Genomic DNA, 13,555 nt, shown 5'->3' on the forward strand with positions numbered 1-13,555 from the left:
CGCCTCGCGAGGCTCTAGGTGGTCGTCTTCGCCTTCACTTTCGCGTTTGAAAACATTGATTTCTAATGTATAGAAGGAGGGAACCAATCTCAAAATTTCCAGTCAAAAACTCAAAACTAAGATACGGACCGGTACAGCAGTATTGTACTTTGTATAGGCAAAGAGATAAGAAATTTAGATAGCTCCAGTCAACAAGTTCAGAAAAGGACCAGAGATATTTTGGCCATACAGATCAATCTTTGACTGAAAATCTTCAATGATATGTTAATTAGGGGTACTTTTGTTGTTTTACCTTGTAGGGTTTCCTCTAGCTCCCTTGTATACATCAATGTCTCCTCCTTCTAGATTATAATCACCACCAGCATTGCCAATTTGTTCTCTCTAAATTCTCAGTTAGAAAATCAGGACGAGGCAGAAACCGAAACAGAAACCCCTTGCTTTTTGCAAGAAGCTCAAAACCTTTTAGTTCGCTTTGACCATTGGCTTATCCACCATGGGAGACACCACTCTTGAGTTTTTAAGGCCAGCTCTCTCTTTCCCTCTACATCTGCTTGCATTTAGTCTATTTTTCTTTCCTTTTACATGAAATCAATTTGTTGTCCCCCGTTTCTGAGTTATAATGTTGGCTTGTTCCAAATTTCATGTTTGAAGATTTTAATGAAATCGGTAGAATGGGAAAGCCACTCAAGGTGACTCATTTATAACTAGTCTGTTATAGATTTCATTTCATGTCTTCTCAATGCCTGTGTTGTTTTCCGCTTCTTTGGTTTGTTTATGAATTAGTACTGGATATGTGATACTAATTAGTCATGTTCCGCAGGAGGATATATTGTTTTCAGTAATGGTTCATCACCTCATCCTTCCTTAAGATGGCAATCACGGACCAGGTGCTTCATTTTTGGGGAAGCTATTGCACAAATTGGTTGTCTCTGTTTTTCCTTCTTTGTTCCTGAACTCTTTGGTCAGATCAGAACAGCTACTTCACAACTATGTCCGAAACCTTGGCCCCAACCCCTGCCTCGGCCTCCTCCATTTCCAACCCTGCCTCAGCCACGATCAGATTGGCCCTTTCCTAGCCCGCGACAAAGATCCTTTGCCACAGTCTCGCGGGTACTCCGATCATACTCTGGGAGGTTTGGTCACCATTTTCATCTTGTTGGGTCGGGCCATTTTCTCTGTTTGGTATCTCTTCCTTCTCTGAGATCTGAGTTTATGGTTTTTTAGCTATAATGCTACCGCCAACCCTAAAATATTTATATGGCCGTCCAAAACCTCAAACCTAAAATGTCCTCATTATAGACAAAACTGTTTTCTTCAACAGCTCCAGTGCTTCCTTTGGGATTCTATTCTTCTTCGTTCAGATCAGCTCACAGAATGCCTTCAAGTTGCATTTTTGCTGTGTGTAAGAGTGTGTAACTTTCAGTACTGATCAAATCCAAAGTTAAAACATTGCACAGATAGAAGTTAAGACATATAGCAGAAGCAACTTTTTTCCATTGAAAAGCTTTAATTTTTAACTTTCAGCACCAATCAAACATCCTCAAGAAAAAGAAATCCGCAGTCTATTTGCCCCAATTCAACATAAAAGCAAAGCACATACACTTGAACTATTACGAGTGCTTGTTAGGTTGCTATGTCCGAGGGTGAATTCAAATAAGTACAAAAACCTTGGGTGAAAAGGCCTTTGCTATTGTGTTGCCTGGCAATGAAGTTAGGACTGCTATGTTAGATACTTGGATATACTATTGAGTGAATAATTAAGAATTGTTTCGAAGGTTTCGTGTTATGTGAAAATGCTTCTGGTTTCCTACATTTTGTGCGCACTTATCTATCTTATCCTGTTTGAGACTACATAGTTTCTATTGAACTCATCTATTTATTCAAAAGTAGTCAAGGAAGCCAAGGAGTGAAACAAGCAAAGGAGAGGATCCGGATCCTATCACACTCTAAATAAGACTTTTTGCACGGGTCACTGATATGTACGAAATCATAATTTTTTAAAACATGAATTATTAATCATCCAATAACTTTTTCTTATTTTACGCTTCTTCTTTATTTTTTGGGAAAATTTTGCAAACAGTACACCAAGTAAATGCCACTAATAATTCTTATACATAAAGTTTCAAACCGAGCATTTCGGTACACGAAATCTGAAACTCGACCCACTATCAGTACACGACGTCAATGACGCCGTTAACTCTAATGTCATTATTCATTTGTCAAAGGGTAGTTTAGTACTCTCACATTCAAACTCATTTTTTTATTAAAAAAAAACATTTCTCCTCTCTCTCTTCCCTCCCCCCCCGGTACCCACACTCAGATTCCTCAACCCCGGCGACCACCACATCTCCTCCACCTTCCATATCCATACCCAGCATACTCATCCCCACTTCTAATCCCACCAAAACTCTAATTCTGATCCCAGCCCCATCCCCATCACTGATCATCTCCATCATCCCTACGCCCATCTCCAAACCCAAGTCCGGATCCACCGGATCTGCCTCTGTCAGCCCAACAGTTCTCGCTCCTTGCCTCACCTTCATCCTTGCCTTCTCTGTCACCGGAAATTATTTCACTCCGACTTCCAGGGCCGGTCGGGTTGTACACCGGGTTTTACATCACGTTTGACCAGCATACTCTCTCCTCTTATTCTTCGAGCAAAGGTTCGATGCTCTCTTCCCGCACTCTCATCACAACCTCTTAGGATTTTCTAGCAAATTGAGATGTAGAGAGAGGGAGAGAGAATCGTAGAGATGAAGGTGAGGAGAGAGAAATTGGGTCTAAGTAGATGGGTATGGGTGTGATGGATTGGTTTTGATGATGAAGAAGAAAGATTCAATTGGAATTGGAATTGGGGTTTTGGATGATGAGCTGCAAGATGGATTACGATCTAGTCAAGGTGGCAGTCGAGGTCTTGGGTGGCTTGGTGGCGAAGCATATCGAGTTTTGGTCGGGGAGGACTGGAAGAGACGGTGAGAACCCGGAGTTGTTGTTGTTGCTGCTATTGTTGAACACCGGGATTAGGATCATGGTAATGGTTGTTGATTCAGCAGAGATGAAAAGTTGTGGATTGATTAAGTTGGAATTGCAGAGGTGATCGAGATTGGGAGGGAAGAAGAGAGATGGGTGCCCATAGTGAGAGTGAGAGAGAGAGAGAGAGAGAGAGAGAGAGAGAGAGAGAGAGAGAGAGAGAGAGAGAGAGAGAGAGCGCTGGGTGCCCAGAGAAAGAAAACCGGGTGCTCAGAGTAAAAAACTGAAAAGACCATATTATCCTTCAAATTAACGGCATCATTGACGTCGTGTATTGATAGTGGGTCGAGTTTCAGATTTCGTGTACCGAAATGCTTGGTTTGAAACTTTATGTATAAGAATTATTAGTGGTCTTTACTTGGTGTACTGTATGCAAAATTTTCCCTTATTTTTATTTATTTAATTTCAATCGAGAGCCTGAAAACTTTGGATCACCACCGTAAATAATTCTAATGTCACGTATCAAAATTTGTCCATAAGTGATATTTTCTTAACAGCCAAATCCGACATCACAATAGATGATCGAGGAGGGAGATAGAAGGCAACAACGAGAGATGGTCTCGTTATGAACCCAAACCCATCTCTCATTGACATGCTTGTTCCCTGATAGATAATATATAAGCCATTAAGGTTGATAAATTTCTATTGCAACAAAAATATTATTTCAATAAATGAAACCAGGGGTGGGGTTGAGCCTCCCAACTAGGCTGGGTTCTAAACCCCTTTCAAAAAAAAATTCAATGTAATTGTCTTGCATCCCTATCTTTACTTGGAAAGAATAATATTCTATTTTCAACTAAAAAAATAGAAAAAGAGATAAAAAAGAAAAAGAACATTATGTTTAAGGATATTCAGATGCAAAGAAATTGAGGAGAGAATTGTATGTATTCATTGATAATAGGAGCCCCATATATATATATATATATATATATATATATCGGGATTACAAAGTACATAATCTTGGAGTACAAGGATTCCTATTTTAACTCAGAGTAGGAAATCTTTCCTATTACAACTATAGAACTAATCCTAGTTTGACAAGGCACACTAGATGTCAACAGTCTTCAATACTCCCCTTTGTGCGTCTCAAACTTGGTGATGACGCTTTGATTGTTGCCTCGTTAAAAACCTTGCTCAAGTAATAAAAACCCTGTGGGACAAAAACAACCTCGAGAAGGAGAAAAAGAGTACAACACGTCCTTCACTATTCGAGATTGAGCATGTAGATATCATACCTCCCCCTGATGTCGACATCTCCCCCTAATTGCTACAATTATGGGAGTTCGGATAACTTTCTCAATCAGATGCTCTTCCCATGTTTCATGAAGGGGGATTTAGGTAACGACTTAGTGAATAAGTCTGCTACATTATCCTCTGATCGGATTTGATTCACTTTAATCCTTAGAAGTGATTGTTGTTGCTGATTATAAAAGAACTTAGGCGATATATGCTTGGTGTTGTCCACCTTGATGAAACCTAACTTCATTCGTTCAATACAAACTGCATTATCCTCATAAATGCATATAGGTTCATCCGTGGTAGACTTCAAACCATAAATTCCTCAAATATGTCTAATTATAGACCTTAGCCATATGCGTTCACGCACAGCTTCATGGAGAGAAATAATCTCTGCATGATTTGAGGAAGTAGCAACAAGGGTCTGTTTTGTAGACATCCAAGATATCGTGGTGCTTCCCATGGTAAAGACATAATCCGTTTGGGAGCGATATTTGTGAGGGTCAAAGAGATACCCTGCATCAGCAAAACCCATCAAAACATCACCATCATTTTGATGTAATGGAGGAGGGTGACGCCGACCACCCTTGGCGGCGCCGATGCAGGCAATTTAGCCGGACACGGCTGCATTAGGCCTAATGGGGTCCAATCCCATTCTTTCATCCTTCCTTTTCTCTCTGTAAGGATAAAACAAGCCTATATCAATCATACGTTTCAAGTAGAGAAAGATTGTCTTTACATCAATCCAATGGCGGCATGTTGGCGCAGAACTATGTCGAGCTAACAAGTTCACTGTGAATGAGATGTCTGGTATTGTGCATTGAGCTAAATACAATAATGCGTCTATTACACTTAGATAGGGCACTTCGGCCTTTAATAATTTTTCATCCTCACCCTTTAGTCTGAATGGATCTTTTCCAGGCTTAAGACTATGACCAATCATAGGAGTACTCACAGGATTTGACTTTATCTTCATTAAATCACCTTAGAATTTTCTGAGTATATGCAGACTGATGGATCAAAATCCCATCTTCATGGTGCTCGAGTTCTAATCCGAGGAAAAACTGTGTTTTTCCAAGATCTTTTATCTCAAATTTGGATTTCAAGTATTTAGCAATTTCCGTTAAGTCATCTAGAGTTCCAATTAGGTTCATGTCATCAACATAAATTGCTACAATTGCAAATCCGAAACTTGTCCTTTTAATAAACACGCATGAGCATATTTCATTGTTAATATATCTCTTCCCAATCAAGTAGTCACTTAGACGGTTATATCACATCTGTCCGATTGTTTTAATCTATATAGTGAACGTTTTAATCTTATTGAAAACGCGCTTCGTGGTTTAGAGTCACTTGATTTGGGTAATTGAAGTTCATCTGGAATCTTCATGTATATCTCTGAATCTAGATCCCCATAGAGATATGTTATAACCACATCCATAAGCTCCATGTCAAGTTTTTTAGAAACTATCAAACTGACAAGGTTGCAGAACGTTATAACTTCCATTACGGGGAATATGTCTCCTCGTAGTCTATTCCAGGGCGTTGTGAGAAACCTTGCGCCACAAGGCGGGTTTTGTATCTAACAACCTCATTTTTCTCATTATGCTTTCTAACAAAGACCCATTTATGGCCAACAGGCTTTATATTTTGGGATGTTTGCGTTATAGGCCCAAATACCTGTCTCTTTGCTAGTGAATCTAATTTAGCCAGGATCGCATCTTTCCATTTAGGCCAATCAGCTCTTTGTTGACATTCTTCAATTGAGCAGGTTCGATATCATCGTACTCTATAATTCCTTTTGTAACAGAAAATGCAAAAGCATCATCAATAGAAATAGATAGAGTTTCTATTCATCGTCTCATGTACACTAGTGTAATTCATGGAGATCTCTCTATTCTTTGGAATAGGTTCTGACATTGGAGCGTCCCCTAATGATGTCTCTTGGACATAACCATAATCTGGAATATTCTCATGAGAATGATTACTTATATCGATGATTAATGGATTATTTTTTGCCAAACTTACTTTCTTTCTTGGGCCAGAATCCATTGAACCTTTGGGCCTCTCTCTCTTCCTTGCAGGAAGCCTGGCCTTAGCCATTGCGCCATCACCAATGTGGACGGCGGCACCTTGCCCAATAACACTAGGGACGACGCCATGTCCTCTATTTTTAGGGACATCAATCCTTGCAGACACATTTGCAGCAGGTATGTGTGATCTCCTCACTTTAGCGATATCAGAAAACGCATCAGGCATCGAATCTGCTACATTATGAAGATCGAGAATTCTCCGCACTTCAATTTTGGACTGTGCGGTTCAAGAATCAAGATGAGACAAAGTGGGGAGTGCGGACAGACCACGACAATTACTGTCGTTCCTACTGATCGTTTATGTTCTTATCTCCTCCTAATGATGGGAAGACTGTCTCATCAAAGTGACAATCTGCAAATCTAGCAGTAAAGAGATCGCCTATCAAGGGTTCTTAGTAGAGGATAATAGTTGGAGAGTCATATCCAACATAAATGCTTAATCGTCTTTGAGGACCCATTTTGGTGCGCTGTGCCGGCGCAATTGGCACATAAACTCCACACCCAAATATGCGTAAGTAGGCCTGGCAATTCAGCCCATGACCCATTAACCGCCCATTAATCACCCGCTAAAAACTCATTTATTTCCGCCCAATAACTTAACGTGTTAATGCGCTGCCAACCAATTAACAACCTTTTAGTTAACGGGCGGAAACGAGCTGCATGACGGAACCCATCGAGCCCAGTTAGAAGAAAAAAGTAGTCTAACCCTCGCTTCTCTCGCAGTCGCAGCTCACTCTCCTCTTCTCTACTTTAGCGGTCCGAACCCTCTACCCATCTCTATGCCGCCACTCTTAGCCGGCGCTGCCAAAGAGTGAATTCAAGCATTTGGTCCCCAGATCCATTAAACTCCGGTAACTCTCTCTCTAATTCCTCTTACATTCTGCTCACTCTTACATTCTGAATTTTGTGTCCAAGAAACCCATCAATTCGCAGTCTGTTAGGCGGAGTTGTCAATGACGTTGAATTATAATCATGCTTTGGGTTCAAATTCAATATGTTTAATTATAGTTAAAGAGCTGGAATGAATTAGTTCTCTGAATGTTGCTAATAACTTAATTGAATTAGATGGAATTCTTAGATTGTAGGAAGACAAGTAATGGTTTATTGAAACTCTCAAGTCTTGGCATTTGAATTAGATTGCTGTGTTGGTAAGCTTATATGAATATTGTCTGCAAGTATATATAGATAATTGTTGTTCTGAGTTTGTGTTTGTGGTGAGGTTGTTTGAATCCTGTTGGATGTATAGAAATTCCAATTAAGGCTGGTCGTCACTAGTTTTTGGTGTGAATTGTTCATCTGGGTTTTGGTTATACTTTTTTGGGTGCCCATTTGTTTTGGTTTTGGTTTTGGTTTTGTTTCTGGGTCGTGACCCTGTTGTGGGTTTTTCTTGATTCTGGGTTTGGGTGCTGAGAAAGAAAGTTGAACATTGTTTATCGCTGTGATCTAATTGTTTTTTTTTTTATCCCTTTTGGTGTTGATAGGACTAGTGAGAATGGACTCAGTTGCTTGACTTGTTACAACTTCTTCATCTTCAGCTTTGGGGTGGTTCTATGGTGAGTCATGCTTGTTCTGTTTCATTTATTGCCTGATACTGTTCAAGCATTGCTATGTACTCGAGATTGGATTTTCGGTAAAAAAGGTAAATTCTATATCACTTGGTTATTGTATTAGCTTCTTATCTGTCATCATGTGAATATTTATTTTACTTTGCCTCTCTTTCTTTTTGTACTAATTTGGAGCAACTTACTGAAAATGTGTTGGATTTGACATTGGACGGACAAGGCCACACCAACTAAAGACTTTTTTAGTTTCATGTAATGATTTGCTTTGAATTTGTAATATTTTAGTTTCAAGTAATATTGGATTTAACCTATTATGAGAATTGTGAGTCTAATATGTATTTAACTTTTGATAGTTTGATTTAATGATTTGCAAAGCAATAATGAAAAAGAGTTTCAATGGGTAATGGGTTGGAAAATGATTTTTTTTTTTTTAAATGGGTAATTGATTAGAAAAGAATTTAAAAATGAAAAAAAAAAAAAACTTAGCCGTCTTAACGGGTTCCAACAGGTAACCTGCGAACCCGTTGGACTCAACCCGTTATCTTAACGGGTTAAGCCCGTTAAGACCGCCAACCAGTTAAGCCCGCCCATAACCCGCCCGTGACCGCACTGTTGCCAGACCTATGCGTAAGTGTGAGACATCAGTCTCATACACAACTAGTTGGGACGCAGAAAAGGATTGAGTGGCAGTGGATCTCAGACGAATAAGTATAGCTACATGCAATATTGCATAGCCCTAAGTAGAAATAGGGAGATTGGTGCGCATAACCAATGCTCTAGCAACCATTTGTAGTCTCTTAATGATAGCTTCTGTGAGACCATTTTGGGTGTGAACATGAGGAACTAGAAGTTCAACTACAATCCTAATGAACATGCAATAATCATCAAAAGTTTTTGATGTGAACTCCACATCATTGTTTTATGGACTTAATAGGATGATTAGTGTAGTGAGCTCTTAACTTATTAATTTGAGCGAGGAGTTTAGTAAATGCAGCGTTCCTTGTGGACAATAGCATGATATGTGACCAACGTGTCGATACATCAACCAACACCATAAAATATCTAAATGGTCCGCAAGGTGGTTGAATAAATCCACAAATATCACCTTGGATTCGTTGTAAGAATGGAATATTTTCTTTAGTGTCCTTTGCATAGGATGGTCTCGATCCTAATTTTGCTAAAGAGCAGGCTTTACAGAACGAATGATGGGCTTTAGAAACAACCAACGAGGATTTTGATTGAGCCATGAAGTCACAATTGACTTTAGAAGTAGAAATTGGAGTCAAGGGAGCACTTGTGGCGTCAATGCCAAGTTTGGGCCGCAGGGGGAAGGCGACGCCGACCTGTTATGGCTAGATCTACATAGTAATGATGCCGTGAGGCCCAGGTGCCTCCTCTTAGACTAAATTTCGAGTTTTATTTCTTTTCGTTCAAAAGAATGGATGTCAGTGTGAAGTCTTTAATATACGGATCATCATATCACTACTTGAGCGTCCCAAACGGTCATGCCAAAGCCTATAAATGTCGGAATCTCATAAGTCATCTCTCATGACATGGTTGGATTCAATAATTTGAATAGTGGTTGCATACAAACCACTAGAGCGACACACAAGTTTCTCTAATACTCGTTTATATCCGTAGTCATTAGAGGTGATGCAAAGAAACTCTTGTCCATTCTCAAAATGTGTTTTCACATGAAAACCATTGGCTCTTTTATCTTTGAAGTAATAAAGTTCAAATGGAGATATGCCCAAAACATGAAATAAAATAAATTGACACTTTATTAATGATAGCCAAGGATTACATCAAAATTTCTTAACCAAAATCTAATCCAAAATAAAAATCAAACTTAGACAAAATGTAGTCACTCAATCCGTTCGGTAACTCCAATTTGGTTGTGACCAAGTAAGGTAAGGCGAGATTTTGGTGGAGCTATGCTCACTTGTAAAACTGTTCTCTCAGTTCAAACCTTTCCTAGACATCACAATTAATTTTGGATGAGCCTAGTGAGAAAGAGTTAATACAAAATGTCATTTTATTGATTAAGGCATAATTTCCATTACATAATTCTTGGAAAATAAAATACTATATATTCTAAATAAAAATATGCAGCATTTTATCTTCATCACCATATTTAAAGTCTTCTTGAACTTGATGTCTTGATCACCATGAGGCGGCTACCTTCTTAGGTACATTGCAAACTCAGGTCCATTGATCAGACGTTCCATATAAGAAATAGACACCATGAAGAGGATTCTCCCTTGATTGAGGCGAATTGGCGCAATGTGCATGATCTCTAGGACTGGTGGTGTTGGAAAATTATGACCATGGCCAACGTTGGCTCAATGTTTTCCAACCCTTCGTCCATGAAAGTCACGGAACCAATCGTTGCGTGATTATCGCCTTGGCGATTACTTTTATGAGCATTTTGACCATATGGATCATGATGTCTATGGAGACTTTCTCTGGCCATGGGATGATGCTCTTGATGGCCATCTCAAAGCCTATGAATTTCTCTTCTCACAAGCTCGTTGCCATGTCTTTCAGCAGTGGCCATAGCTTCAATAAGCTGTTGAAAACATGTGATCCGTCTCGCATTTACATGAGTTCGGAATAAATTAGAGGACCTCATAGCTTAGACAGGGAAGGTATTGAGGGTTTTCTCAATCAATTGTTCTTCTGTGATCGTCTTTACACAGAGATGCTTTATCACTTTGTTGCAGAGAGCTTCCAAAAAAAATTGCATGACTGTATCAAAGTCAGAGAAGTGAAGAGTATTCCATTCTGCTTCTAAATTAGGAAGGATGGAGTCACGAACATTGCCATAACGTTCGCGAAGTGCTTGCCATAGATTTATAGCGCTATCCTCATTTATGAACTCAAACTGGAGGTCCCTATCCATGTGACGCATCATCAGGGCAAGTGCCCTGAAATTATCTATCTTAGTATGAGGGTTTAGAGCAGTTCCTTTAGAACAGAGCTCTTGGATTGTGTGCAATAAATCATGGACAGTAAGGTGGAGCTCAACATCCTGAGCCCACAATAAGTATCTTTTGCCTGCATAATTCAATGGAACAAAATCGAGTTTGTTCGAGTTTGACAACCTGAAAAAGGTGAAACAAGAACGAATTAGTTTCGGAGGCAATGCTACCATGACAACTAATATAAGATTTCCGAGCCTTAATGCTACCAAGAAATTGATTTCCAAGAATATTTGACTAGACCAAAACAATGATATTTATATAGTTATAAATTGATGCTTATGGACGCTCTTAGTCTGAAGTCTCACAAACTCTCTTAGTTCGTATAGCGTGAATCCCCACGATTTTGTTTTTCAAAGAATCGAACCCACGCTACAGAAAGGTGGGATATAGATGAAAGGAGATTGCAAGTCCCCGAGGCAAAAGAAGAAGAAGATTAAGGACAAAAAGCAGGAACTTTAATCTAAAATACTTACTTGTTTTAAAGTCGGAGCTTGAAATCTTGAATACTTAAAAGCTTGGTGCGTGCTAGACTTATTTAGGGGCTACTAGGTAGCATGACCGGAGGACGCTGGAATATGGTCAAGATGTGGCCGGTGCGGTCTGGAGGTTGGTCGGGTTAGGTGCTTGGCAAGGCTTCTGGTTTTGGGTTTTTAATCTTAGCTGGTTAGAGCGTCGTGTTGATAACGTGTTTAAGAATATTCGGATGCAAAGAAATTAAGGAGAGAATTGTATGTATTCATTGATAATAGGAGCCCTATATATAGAGATTACGTACAAAGTACATAATCTTGGAGTACAAGGATTCCTATTTTAACTCAGAGTAGAAAATCTCTCCTATTACAACTATAGAACTAATCCTAGTTTGACAAAGCACACTAAATATCAACATTCTTCAACACATTATGTAAAAAGAAGGAAATTTAGAAATCAGAAACAATTTGGAGGGGGATCTGACTGGAACTAGAATTCTTTAACTTCGGTGCAATCTCTGCATATATAAAAAGAGAACCAGCAAGCGGAACCATGAATTTCCTTTGTACTCGGGCTAGTGCGTGGAGTGAGTTGGGCTTAGTCTTTCCTCAGCTGGGAGGTAGTCAATCTCCGGATTCCTGGATCTACAATCAACCCTGTTGGCTATGGGTTGGAGCTCATACCTCATGGGGGTGATTCATCCTTTCACAGCATAAGGCACTTCCATATGGAGCATGTGTAAACCATGCCTCCACAATAGCCTCCCCCCTAGTTAGTGTGTACGAAGACACTTCAACTGAGTACGAATTTGATGTACACATGTCTCTTTACGAATCGGTGCTAATTTTTCGCATGCTAGTCGTTGTGTCAAAGATGCCTCTTCATTTTCAATCGCAACTTTCCACATAAATACCATGATTACAGCCTCAATCGATGTGATCTTTGATGTGTTGCCAATATATCTTCCTTCTGTAAATAACGTATCTTACCCTTTTAACTGTTATTATCTCACTTTAAATTTCCAATTGCCTTCATCTGCTCTAACCCTTAGTTGTCAACCTATACATCTCTAATTTCAAACCCTGAAATTCTCAATTTTCACTTATATTTTCTTTTGTTGATCTCAATATTTAATTATCTTCTTTCATTAATTTTAATTATATTTCTCTATATCATTATTACGAGGTGCATGCGATAAATTGTCCCTTTTTAAATTATCAGATCTAAAAAGAACAAAGCTTACAAAAACTATAATTTTAATACGTTTCTCTCTCTCACCTTGAGAAACCCTAGGCCGGGCTCTCCGTTTGCAAATTTGTTCTTGTCAGGTGGCACCCGGACTTCCGGACTGGCCTCCGGCCTCGTCGCCGTCTTGGGGTTTGCTGTCAGACGAGAGATCTACTGCCTATGGGACTTTGTCAGGGGGATTTTCTTTGGTTTTGTCAGATGGTTCGGCTGGGATGGTGACGAAGGTAGTGGTCATGCGGTACATGCCAATAATCGATCCCCGATAATGGGTTCTTGGATCGACGGCGCCATGGATCTTGATAGATGGTGGTGGGGACTGCCAGGTCTGGATCGGGGATGGTGTTCCGTGGTGATGCAAGTTGCAGCGGTGTGGCTCGGGACTGTTTGGATCGTGGGGATGAGATGGCGTGGCCGTGCGAATGGTGGCGACGTAGGTCTGGCGATGTAGGTTGGATGAAACTTGGCCGAATTGTGATGTACGACAGGGGTGATGGGAGGAGCCGGTGGACTGACCCGAGCCAGAATGATGGGCCTGGGTGATCTCCTTGATGACTACCCTATTGAGCCTTAAGTTTTAGGATAGGGTTCTGCCCTAGTCCATTGTTAATTTGGGCTAGGGTTTAGGCCTTTGGCCCAACCATATGTTTTTAGCTCTTTTGTCTAATTACAATAATTTTCCTTCTATTAGGCGTAGTACTAATGAATGATCCCCACTACCTCTATGTAGTAGGTCTATTTCTATGTACCACTTTGTGGGTACTACCACTATCTTCTTACCTGTCTATGTCCTTAAATGGCTGCAGAAGGGTATGTAACATTGGCTATGTTTGGTATAGCTGTTCCTTGAGAAAAAGCTGGCTTCTGCTTATTTCTGAGAATAAGTGGCTGAAAAGCAAAGCTGCTGAGTGTTTGGTAAACTAGCTTTTTATAA

This window comes from Rosa chinensis, chromosome 6 (assembly GCF_002994745.2).
Source record: "Rosa chinensis cultivar Old Blush chromosome 6, RchiOBHm-V2, whole genome shotgun sequence".
Lineage (NCBI taxonomy): Eukaryota > Viridiplantae > Streptophyta > Magnoliopsida > Rosales > Rosaceae > Rosa > Rosa chinensis.